This window comes from Rhodnius prolixus, unplaced genomic scaffold (assembly GCF_049639745.1).
Source record: "Rhodnius prolixus isolate KJV_2025 unplaced genomic scaffold, Rpr scaffold_8, whole genome shotgun sequence".
Lineage (NCBI taxonomy): Eukaryota > Metazoa > Arthropoda > Insecta > Hemiptera > Reduviidae > Rhodnius > Rhodnius prolixus.
Genome location: NW_027411593.1, coordinates 27421870 through 27433907, shown reverse-complemented (window position 1 = coordinate 27433907; position 12038 = coordinate 27421870). Strand labels below are relative to the sequence as shown.

Genomic DNA, 12038 nt, shown 5'->3' with positions numbered 1-12038 from the left:
ACATAGATGTTGGTGGAGAATATCATGTCTTCGTAGCGAAAGGGTGCACCTAAATACCTGTATAAGTCGTCAAACATTTTTTTTTTCTTTCCTACTACATAACGTGGACATATCATTATTATATGTTTGAAATCCTCCTCCTCATTGCAATCTACGCAAAGATGAGAGGACCTTTTGTTGATCCTGTCAAGATAACGATACGCACACAGCTTGGTTCGCTCTCAGCCTGCTTATTGTCGTAACAACCCATTTATTAGTGACAGTTCCCCTTAAACCATGGTTCTCTAGGTAACTGATCTACCATAGTTTTATAGAATCTCCCTTTAATTACAATTACTGTAATCTGTCTGCTATTTTTGTAGTGCTGCTTTTGCAATTATAAATTTGAATTAAGACTTAACATTATTAAATTATTTGCTTTAATTTATTTAATTAATTTTTTAATTATTTATTTAGTGAAGCAAAAAGTTTGCTACATTTTTTTTTCCAACTTCAGCCATATTAAAAATACCTATACACAGTGTGCGTGCTCACAATTTTTCTTTATGGCAATTTATGCTGAATAATTAGTGCGACACACCCCACATGCAAATTCTAAATGTGTATTTTTAAAAAAATATATACATTAAAAAGAAGCCTTTTAAATATAACATGCAAAGTTTATATTTTATAAAATTTTAATTCTAAAATATTCTCAAAATACGTCTAAGGAACTACTACATTTTTTTAGGCGACCATATTTTGAAGATTGTAAACCAGCATCCAAGATAGTTATTGGTGAATCGTCTACATTTTTATTTTTCATTTATTTTTTTTATTTTTGCAACCTGCTAGCCCGTTAACGAGAAAATTTAAAGGAAAACTTTTATGTCGTCGTTGGAAATTGTCAGTATACTAGCTCGAAGGTCTATGGACATAACCCCCCCCTCTGCTAGGATATTTTGAAATTCTCTCTAGAGAAATAGGTTCTGATCAATTTTGGAAATTTGGTGCAAATTTGGTCGAATCTTTTGTATTTTAATGGAATTTTCTGAGATATTGTTTTATTTTCCTTTTGTGGGCAGTTCTGTTCATCTTGTTTCCAAAACTTGGTACTTGGAGCTTCACTAGTCTTAGTCAAATATTTGCTTTTCCGCCAGTGGAATATCGAGTCTTTAGTTACTTCCTTTTCCAAAAAACGTTTACTAAGTAGGTTCCCATGAAAGTTCTTGTCGTAGTCACATGTCTGTTTTGTCAAAGATGAATTGATCGATTTCTCCCTAATAAAAATAATTTTAAAAAAAACTTCTTTAGTGCCAATAAAATGAGGTAAACAACAGAATCCTTGTTTGTCCGATAAAAGAAGTGAAAGCTGCCGACAAAATAATCGCACGTGACAATATCAGTTTTATTATTTTTTTAAATCACTTTCTCTTTATTTCGTTATCAGTTATTCCATGCATTCATGGACTGACACGATATTCTTAGTCTGCTGTGTCTTCTCCACATAGAAGAGGGCAAATTCCATGCACCAAAAAAACTAGATCTTAGTTTTTAGTCGCACTTCGTTTATAATAACGTTTCTCTAAACAAAAGTTGCAACTGGATGGAACGATCTTAAAACATGTTAGTTGTTCATTATAATTGGTTAAACATTCATTAAAGATTAGTTTTCTTTTTTAAAAAGGAAGATTTAATTTGTGAATTTAGTTTGTAGAATTGTCTAAAATTTAAAACAAAATACGCATCTTTTTCTTGATTAACCGAATGAAAATTATATTTAAAATTTTTGTTGTTTGAGAAGATAGGGTTTAATAAGTTGAATCTTTTGGATCTCTTCCCAAAGTAGAAATTGATTGAAATGTGAATAACCAAATAGAATTATTGTATTTCTGTCTGTCTCTTGTATTTATGACAGAAGCCAATGTCTGCCCAAATTATTTATTTTCAAGAAATATAATATCAGCGGAATCGGATTAAAAGCTGAGAATTTGAAACGGAAATTGAAAATAGTTTTAAAAAATACCTATATCCACGTTGTAGGTAGATAAAAAAGAAAATTTGGCGTATTTATCCAACTATTATTGTTTGTTTTTCCTAAAATGGGAAGCCAAAATCAAAAAATAATGTTTTATAAGTATGAATAGTCTAGAGCAGAAAGAATGGGTTCTCAAACTTACATTTGAACAGTTTTAATTTCTCGTCAAATATTTCAAACACTTATGATTAGTAATTTTCTCCGTATGTTGTGGTAGACCTGTTATTTAATTGACGAGAGTTTTCCTTCCGTTTTTATTGCTTTGTAAAATCAGAATTGAGGAATATGATATTTTGTAAGATGGAAGTAAAAATTTCTTTGCAGCTTTGGAAGTGTAATGTAAAGATTGTAGTGGACAAGGTGTGAGTACTGTTGGTCCATATTACCATTTGGAATTCGCATTTTTAAACCTAGTATTTACGTAAGTCTATTTGCTTGCAAAAAGTGTTGGATATTATATTTTCTTTTATGGAATACACATTTCAACATCACAATTAAAATGTGCCGCCCTACCGACCTGCAAGTTTGTGACTTTTTTTTTTGGTTTAATCGCAGAGAAGGGGAAAGTGGTCCGAACCTACATTAAGAAGCGCAACAAACCGAATATTTTGTTCAAACTTCCTAGACCCATCACTACATCCCATTACAACATCCCGAACTGAGTCATTCTTGATTTTTGAACTAGATTTCAGTGGTTTAAAAGAGAAAGTAATGTAGTAGTGAGAGAAATAACTGATAGAAGGTAGATTCAGAGTAAAGTAATAACATTTCTTTCTATTTTATATTGTGTTCAAAGCTACCCCACCAGTTGGGCAGATATTAACATTTGACACAACATTTTTAAATTAAAAAAATATAGATATATATATGTAAAGTACCAGCTGTTTATTGATATAGATCTGTTAAGAAGACTTGAAAGTTGTAGAAAACAAAATAAAACGGTTCAATAATTCGATTCTGTGCACTCTGTGACAGAAAATGTAAATTCTGTTCAAATGTGCCCCCCCTCACCACTACTTAAATTTAATTATAACGTGTTTTACGAGATTTATCCTGTTTCTGAGTTCGAACTTACATTTTAAACGAGACTGTTTTAATGAGAGCAATAAAACGTAACTTTAGTAATAGTATTTGTTTGTAATTATCTATTTTGAGATGAGTATAAATTGAGATTGTATTTAACTGGTATATGTCACAAAAAAAATAGGGGCACGCTTATTTTTAAGCATCTATAACGTAACTTGTCCAATTAGTTCTTTATACAGCTGAAGTTTTACCATTGAGTGGAGCTATTTTTATCAGTTGCACACCTCCACTGGCGAAGAAAAAAAAAGAAGCAATTGTCAGTCTTTATATTGAAGCAAAGCTTCTTTTTTTCAGGCCCTAAATATAGACCAAACTGTAGAGAATAAACTGTTCGTTTTGCTTTGGGTCTGAAAGGTGGGCACTTCAGTATCTCTCTTGTAACATAGATAACTTCAAAGTGGTCTGACATTTTGTGTAACTTTTTTTTTTTTTATTACTTTTTATTACATTTTATTTGACTTTCTCTATGGAAGAGTAAGTATTATGATCGATTAAAATTTTCTCTAACTTATTTACATTAAATTTTATAGGGATAGGACTTGATTAATACTTAACTTGTTGAAGTAATGCTGTCTGCACTTAGATTTTTCTCTTCTGAGAACTATAAGCTCTCAGACCAAAAACCATAAGTGCGCTGTTAACACTAAAGAGTTGCTGCTGGTTACCGTGTTTACTCTTTTGATAATACGAGATCAAGAAATTAATTTTTTGTCCTCCAGATCATTACTAAAAGTAAAGTAGTAAATTGTTGTTCATTGTTTTTGGTGACTGATATGAATCTATGAAGTTTCAATAGGATGAAAAAATAATTGCCATTTCAGTCGAGTAAAAATTTATTTTGCCGAGCTTTCGACCTAGGGACTAGGTCATCATCAGGACTGTGGAACATATTTACAGTTTGTTAACAATGATTCTATTGAAATTAATATGTGCAATAAAACGAAATTTACAAAAATTATTTACCTAGTTTACAAAGTAATACTTTTACATTATAGGGTTGGTGTGTCTTCTGTCTTGTCTATTCATGGACTGAGTGTGATCGGTCTGGTGTGGTATGTGTTAGGTTGTGTGGAAGTCAGTGTTGCCAATTGTCAAGTATTTTGTAGTAAGTTTGCGTATATATTGTTTAAATTGTTGGTGTCTGTTTTGAAGTTTAAACTGTTTTCTGTCTTAGATATGTGTATCATTTCTAGCACTTTCCTTTTTTGTCTGTTGGTTTCTGATTTCTAGTGTTGATTGCTAGAAATGATATACATATCTAAGACAGAAAACAGTTTAAATTTCAAAACAGACAAACAATTTAAACAATATATACGCAAACTTACTACAAAATACTTGACAATTGGCAACACTGACTTCCACACAACCTAACACATACCACACCAGACCGATCACACTCAGTCCATCAACAGAAAGACAGAAGACACACCAACCCTATAATGTAAAATATTACTTTGTAAACTAGGTAAATAATTTTTGTAAATTTCGTTTTATTACACATATTCAATTCAATAGAATCATTGTTAACAAACTGTAAATATGTTCCACAGTCCTGATGATGACCTAGTCCCTAGGTCGAAAGCTCGGCAAAATAAATTTTTACTCGACTGAAATGGCAATTATTTTTTCATCCTATTTAAAGTAGTAAAGTAATGCCAATTTTTTCAGGCAGGCTTTACGTCCAACTACCAATTAGGTGTCGTGGACGGAGGCGACTAGCAAACATATTTTACTGTAAATTTCTTTTATTAACCATTTAAATAAAATCCAAGGCCTAAGACCGGGGAATCGATCCCAGTACCACAATACATATTAGCTTCGCAGGTCTCGCCTTCTAACCGCTCGGCTACCGTGGCGCCTTAGTAAGTAATGAGTTATTATGATTATTTTTAATAATTTAAGGCGCCAGCTAAGGTCTTGTCGCCCGGCGTCTTCACAACGCTATCGCTATAGACAACACCGTCCATCACTGGGCAGTGTTGTCTGTAGTCTGGCTCCTTGGAAGAAGTAAAACTATCAAAAATTCTAATTAAATAATTTTTTATTAAGTTTTGTTTAACCCTCCAATCAGGTGCATTTAATCTGTGAGATGAAGAGGGCATTTGCTTATTGATAGCAACTCAGGTATTTCTTAGAATGAGCCCTCAGTAGCTTCCTCTTTTACCATGGTCCTTTAGCCAAACGTCCTGTCGGTAATATTACGTGGTCTTACTTAGCGCCCGCGTAATCTGTTGTGCCCGATGGGTAGAAAACTTTTTTCAGGTTTTCTCATCAAAAACTCTTACAAAGTAAGTACTACCATTTATTAGTAAAGTAAAGTAATCGCCTATTTTTTCAGGCAGACTTTACGTCCAACTACCAATTAGGTGACGTGGACGGAGGCCTTTAGCAAACATACTTTACTGTAAATTTCTTTTATTAACCACATTAAATAAAATTCAAGGCCTAAGACCGGGGAATCGATCCCAGTACCACAATACATAATAGCTTCGCAGGTCTCGCCTCTAACCGCTAGGCTACCGTGGCGCCTTACTATCATTTATGAGACAGTTTCCCATTCATTGATTATTAATGCAATGAGTGTTTTTGTAGAATAACATTTAATAGAAGAAAGTAACGGTTTTTAAAAATACCTATTTCCTAATTTTAACCTACGGCAGCGAATCGTGGGCTCTAACTTCCAAACACAGCAGTCAGGTACAGGCAGCCGAAATGCGTTTCCTCCGAAAAATAGAGGGAAAGACGAGGAGAGATAGAATAAGAAATTCTACTATAAGGTCTAATCTCGACGTCAGGCCGGTGGAAGAACTGCTGAGAGAGCACAGGCTAAGATGGTTTGGACACATGATGAGGATGGACACAAGCCGGAGAGCAAGATGCAGGGTCAAAGAGGCAGGGGCAGACCGCTCACAACATGGGAAGGGATAGTGAGGGAGGACTTCGGAAGGAAAAACTTGGATTGGAGAAGAAGGAGAAATTTGACTGAGGATAGGTTGGAAGGTTTTAGTGAAGGCACCTCGACACTGAAAGGTAAACGAGGATTGACTAAGAAGAAGAAGAAGAAGAAAGAGAAGGAGATTCAGACTCTGAACAAGAAGCTTTTTTTTCAGACGAACATGATGCGGATGGATTAGAGTGGGTATGTACAGATAAAGTAACCAAATTGTCGGATAAGAAAACTACTTCTGGAGTTAGACGAGGAAACCATAATATTTTATTGTGTTTGCCATGTGTAGTTGGTGACAATAGGAATACAGAGTGTACAGAAACGTTCGGAGATGGCTCATGGTCATTTTTTCGCTCTTCTGAACAAAGCGTCCACCAATACGTACAGAATTCCTTGGATAATGATGCTAATAAACTACCGTATATTTAAAAAATATTGTGCACCACCAAATTAGGGATTTCTGTGATTTTTTCTATTCACCTTAATGTTCCATTTCGTCTTAACAATTTTTTTTTTTTTTTTAAATAAAAATTGAAATAAACTGACATTTTTCATACGTTTTCAAAACATTTTTGATGAAAGGGAAGGGATTAGCTATGAGGTTAGCATACTGGACTCCCACGCGGAGGTCCCGGGTTCGAATCCAGCAGCTGACCCTTAGATTTTCTCTTCCTAGGAGTTTTTTACAGCTCACTGTCCGGTGATGGACAGTGTTGTCTGTAACGAGAGAACACTGTCCGGAGGCCGGCAGTGCACTGGAAAAAGCTCCGGGCGCTAATGACCTCAGCTGTTGATGCGCAAAAAAAAAAAAAAAAATTTTTTTGATGAAATTAACAGATATTTGGTCATTAATCTCACAGATTAGTTGCGCCCGATAAAGGGTTAAACTTGTATTGTTATTTCAAAAATCTTTCCTCTTTCGAATTCATTTTCAAAAGCAAAGCTTCCAATAACAGATTTGTTAAGTTCAAAAAGATGGGAAAGGAAAAATTAAAAATAAAAAAACTAAAAAAAGAAGAGGATAAATTAAACGGTAGAAGTTAGTGGGGATCCGTGAACAGTGGACCTAGAGTGCCCAATGTGTAAGAAGTGACGGTGGTATATGCCCTGAGCATTGATTGGTAATGTAGCGCATGCTCCGGGAGCCAGTGCGGGCCTTCGTTTCCCGAATCCACAACATAGCTCAGAGCAGCTCTAACTCATCTCTCTTGTAATTGGTAAGTTTAGAAATTTGTTTTATTTTAATATTTTGGCCAATTCAAAAACACAAAATTAATGAAAATAAAGATAGACAGAGAAGGGCTTATTATTTTCAATTATTATTAGCTTAGGATTATTTTGATTAAAATTTTTTACTTCAATTTCTTCAATTTTCAATTTAGTTCTTTACTCCTTAATTGGAAGCTTCTAATAAATTTTGTGCAATAAACTGCAGTTTTATGTAGTTGTCAGTATCTCCATTTTTTTGTGAATCAATGTGTAAAACTTAACTTATCAGCATCAAACCTCTTCAATAAGTTGCATTGGGCCTATTCAGCATTTATGTGTTAAACTTACTTCCTTACAGTTTTGTAAAAATGGGTGGTTAGATTATTGGTTTTTTGATTCGCTTAAAAAATCGTTCGTTAATCGTGCTTATTTCATCTGTCATTATCAGAATTAATTTAAGAATAATTTCTATTTATTTATTTTGTATTTATGAAATGCCTTCTGAACTTTTAAAATTGTAATTCACTCTTTAATTTTAAACATTGCTTCCAGATTATTATCATTTTTAAGTCTTATTTTTAAATTTAAATGTCACTGAATTCAAAAATTAAAAGACAAAAAAAAATTTTTGTTGAATAATCAGGATTTAGTACGGGTTGACATGGATCCATACCATGGACACGCCCCCTCTGTGTGACACACATCCTTAATTTATCAATCACTTTTGTTGGTCATGCACTATATTCCATTATTAATGAGTTTAATTGCATCCTATTTACTTATAGGGAATTTTACGAAAGTAATGAATGTGGTCAGTTAGTATTGTTGTTTGCAGGCGGTTCATTTATTGGTCCCTGTACTAATGTATACTGTATTATACAATCTTTTCATTTATAAATGTTTGATCTTCACTTGTATAAATCTACATTTACAAAATAATGTAACTAAAACTTTAATCTCTTACATGAAACAATATATTATCAGGGATGGAATTAGCTTTCTGGTTAAGGCAATTTGGTTATCCAAGTGTTGGTTATCTGTCATTGGTTTTCTTCTTCCTAGACTGTTGTTTGACACCACAGAACACAATGTTGCCCGGAGACAGACGGCAGTACACAGAAAAAGGCTCCGAATCTACCTCAAGAAGTTTGTATTTATTTTTGCCAATCTTCCAACCTAGAAACTAGGTCATCTTCAGTATGTTTCGTTGTACTGCATCTCTGGTTGGGGATAAAGAAAATTTGAGAACAATAGATCTATTTTTTTACGCGATTTTTTTTTGATTTTGAAGAAGTTTTACCGGGACAGTGGAGCTTATAAAGAAGCTCCCTTGGAAGAGAAAAATCTAAGAGTCAGCAGCTGGATTCGAACCCATAGATCTCTGCGTGGGAATCGAACACGCTAACCGCACAGCTAATCCGAGCCCTAAAAGTTGAAAGAGTAATTCACGAATGTACAGGAGTAATCTCATAAATTCGGATCTTTATTAGCAAATATAATTCCAAAAATCGTCATACAGCTTCAGTTAATGCCATTGTAAATTTTTTGGTTATTAAATATACACAAAATAAATAATAATGCCAAAACAAAGGCACTCTGCCACATACCATTCGCCATATTGAAGAAAAGAAATTACAAGAACTTTATAGCATTGTAAGTTCCTTGTACCCCTCCAGACTTCAGTCCAAATCTAGCTTTAACTAGCCACTTTTTGTTTCGTCCCATCTACGCAACTAATTTAATTAATTACTCTAGCTAAGTAAACAATGGAATTTAGTTGTTTTTGATGGTGTACTTAAGGGTTATCATCGCGAAGTCTCCGTCCAATAGCTGGTAGAAGGGCTGCCTTACATCACTTAATCACACTAGACTAAATTTTCAATTTTAATAAATTAGCTCCATTTTTTTTTGCGTTTATTGTGCTGCAATCAGCGCGTTAGCGCTATAAATAACAATGATACAATAGAGTAATAAATGATAAGGTAACGAGTGGAGAAGTCACCCAGTGGTAACACTCCAAAACATTATATGCTTAGTCACTTCTCTTCACTTGAGAGGAGATCACGAGGCCCACTGTCTTTTAAGACGTTTTGTAGGGTTGTCAGGAAGAGTTCTAGAAGAAAGATTTCGAGCTAGAGGATTTATATGAGATTACAGGCTGAAGTGGAGTTTTCTGTATTGTGTTATAGCTACTTGTGTGACAAAAGGAATGTTAAGGTCAGTGTGTATAGTCAGATTGGAGACATAAAATGGAGCGTTTACGATAGTTCGAAGTATTTTAGATTGTAGCGATTGAATCCTTTGGAGATTGGAGCGTTTGGTTGAACCCCACAGTTCTATTCCATACGCCCAGATGGGTTTCAAAATAGAAGTATAAATCAGTCTTTGGTTGTCCAGAGAGAGTTTAGATCTATCGTCTAAGAGTCTTTTAAGAAGTCGTCAGTGTCTGTTCAGTTCTGTTCTTTTAAGTCTAGTGTGGGGGTTCCAAGAAAGTCTTCGGTCTAAGTAAAGCCGAAGGTAGCGGGCAACGTTCACTACTGGTAGAGGTGTTAGATTATAGATGACTGGAGGAAGAGTAATGCGACGAAGTGGTGAGGTGATGTTTTGCGACTTAGTTTCATTAAGTTTAATAGCCCGTTTCTTGAACCGCTATCCATAAAAAGTAAGGAAAAGAATGAACTATCCAAGAAAAGTATTGATAGAATAATGATAAGAATTCTCGGTTTTCTAAATTATGAAAATGTAAAATAAGTCGCTATCCGAAAATACGAATTTCAAATGGTTTTCGTTTTTTAAAGATTTTATTACTTTTACTAGAAACTTTATCCCAGAAAATTTTTTATTAGTTGAGTGAAGGACTTTTGACTTGCCTCTAATGTGTTGTTTCAGTAAAATGTAATCTAATGTTTTTTTAGCACCAATGTTTCTTTATGCAGTCTCGATCTCGGTCTCGGTCTCGGTCGCTCAAGTCTCGGTCTCGGTCTTTTGAATTTTTGTTTAAGTATTAAAAGCGGTTTGCTATTAATAATTTTTTCAAAAAATGTTATTATTTTCTAATAATTATTTTAATTTATATATTGGTAATGAAAATGTGTGTAAAAGAATACAACTACTTACACTTTAATGCATCATATATTATTATTAATGTTATATATCTTTATATAATTTCAAAAAGATGTTAAAAACGCGCCAAATGAAAGACCCAAATAACATATCTGCCTCCTATATCAAGTCGATTCGTGAAATAAAAAATACACCTCCCAAGAAACTTCCCGCTCCATTAGTTATGACTGTTGGAGAAGATAAAGAATCTGATGATTCACCTTTTGACGACGACGACGACTGCATCAATATTTTTGCACCATTTGCTCAAAAATCAGCAAATATCATCGAAGCATGGAAGACAGAAATAATTAATTACACCAAATTAGACCAAGCACCAGTAGACGTTGACATTTTAGAATGGTGGAAAACACTTGAGAATTCCTTCAAAAATTTGTCTAGAATGGCGAAAGATATTTTTAGTATCTGTGCAACTTCAGTGCCATCGGAAAGATTATTTTCGCAAGCTGCGATGATAATGACCAATAGAAGACCTTCTCTAACTTCTGACTCAGTAAAAGCTCTTTTATGTATCAATGTTTGGGCAATACTTTGCTTACTTTACTTATGTAATTCGAAGTCAAATAGATGTAGTAATATTGAACATATATAATAAAATCGTATCTTTTAATAATTAATTCAATACCCGTAATGATTATTTATTAATAAAGAACACAATTTTATATTTTTGTAGCTAAAAATTAATATTTGAAAAACCGAGACTGAGACCGAGATTTGTCTCGTTTCTCGTGCAGCACTAGTTTAACCTCGAACTACCATTTAGGTGTCGTGGGCGGGGGCGGAAGCACAACTTTATTAATATTTTATTTTTTCTCTAACAAAGAAAAAGTAGCTACACCAGGTTTCGAACTAGGAGATCTCTTTAAAAAAAAGCACGCTTTATAACCTCTCTAGACCTACACCATGTCAGTAAATATTGCGTTCCGGTATAATAGTCATGAAAATAAAAGTATTTAGTTAAAGCTCAAGTGAACATATACAGGGTGGGGCAAAAGGTATGAACCGGTTTTAAAGGGATGTAAAACAAAAACAATTCAACTTACAGAAATTATGTTTATATTGTTTAATTCAGTACAGAATCTAGTTTTTTACATTAAGTTTGAAAGATGATATCACGTAGGTGGCGGCCGACAGCCGCGATGCACTCTTGAAGGCGAATTCTGAAGTTTTCAACCGCTCTTCTGCACATTTCTGATGGGTATTGCCGTAACTTCCTCTCTGATTTCGTCCTTAAGTTCTTCCTGGGTATGTGGACGATGTTTAAAAACGTTTTCCTTTATGTACTCCCAAAGAAAAAAAATCACAAATGCTCAAATCTGGTGAGCGCGCAGGCCATTCCACGTCACCCCTCAAAACGCTATGTGACAATGTTGGAAGAGTTTTTTTTGAACCTGAGCTGGAAGAATTGAGTGAAACAACTAATCTGGGAGACATCTGGTTCCAACAGGACCGGGGCTACATCCCACACTGCTAGGATTTCAATGGCGAGATTGAGGCAAGTGTTTTCCAAGCGCCTCGTCTCTTTGAGGGGTGACGTGGAGTGGCCTGCGCGCTCACTAGATTTGAGCATTTGTGATTTTTTTCTTTGGGGGTACATAAAGGAAAAAGTTTTTAAACATCGTCCACATACCCAGGAAGAACTTAAGGGCAGAATCA

At 34.3% G+C, this 12038-nt stretch overlaps 1 protein-coding gene across 16 annotated transcripts in view; it reads left to right on the top strand.

Moving 5' to 3' along the window:
• Positions 1–12038, top strand: part of EndoA (SH3 domain containing GRB2 like, endophilin-A) — a 134580-nt gene that overhangs the window by 55242 nt on the left and 67300 nt on the right. The window contains exon 1 of one of the 16 annotated variants that reach the window (XM_074122138.1): positions 7177–7267. The exons of the other annotated variants lie outside the window; for them this stretch is intronic. The gene's annotated coding sequence lies outside the window, so the exon portion shown is untranslated. Of the gene's footprint in view, positions 1–7176; positions 7268–12038 lie in introns of those variants that run through there. 16 annotated transcript variants of the gene reach the window in all.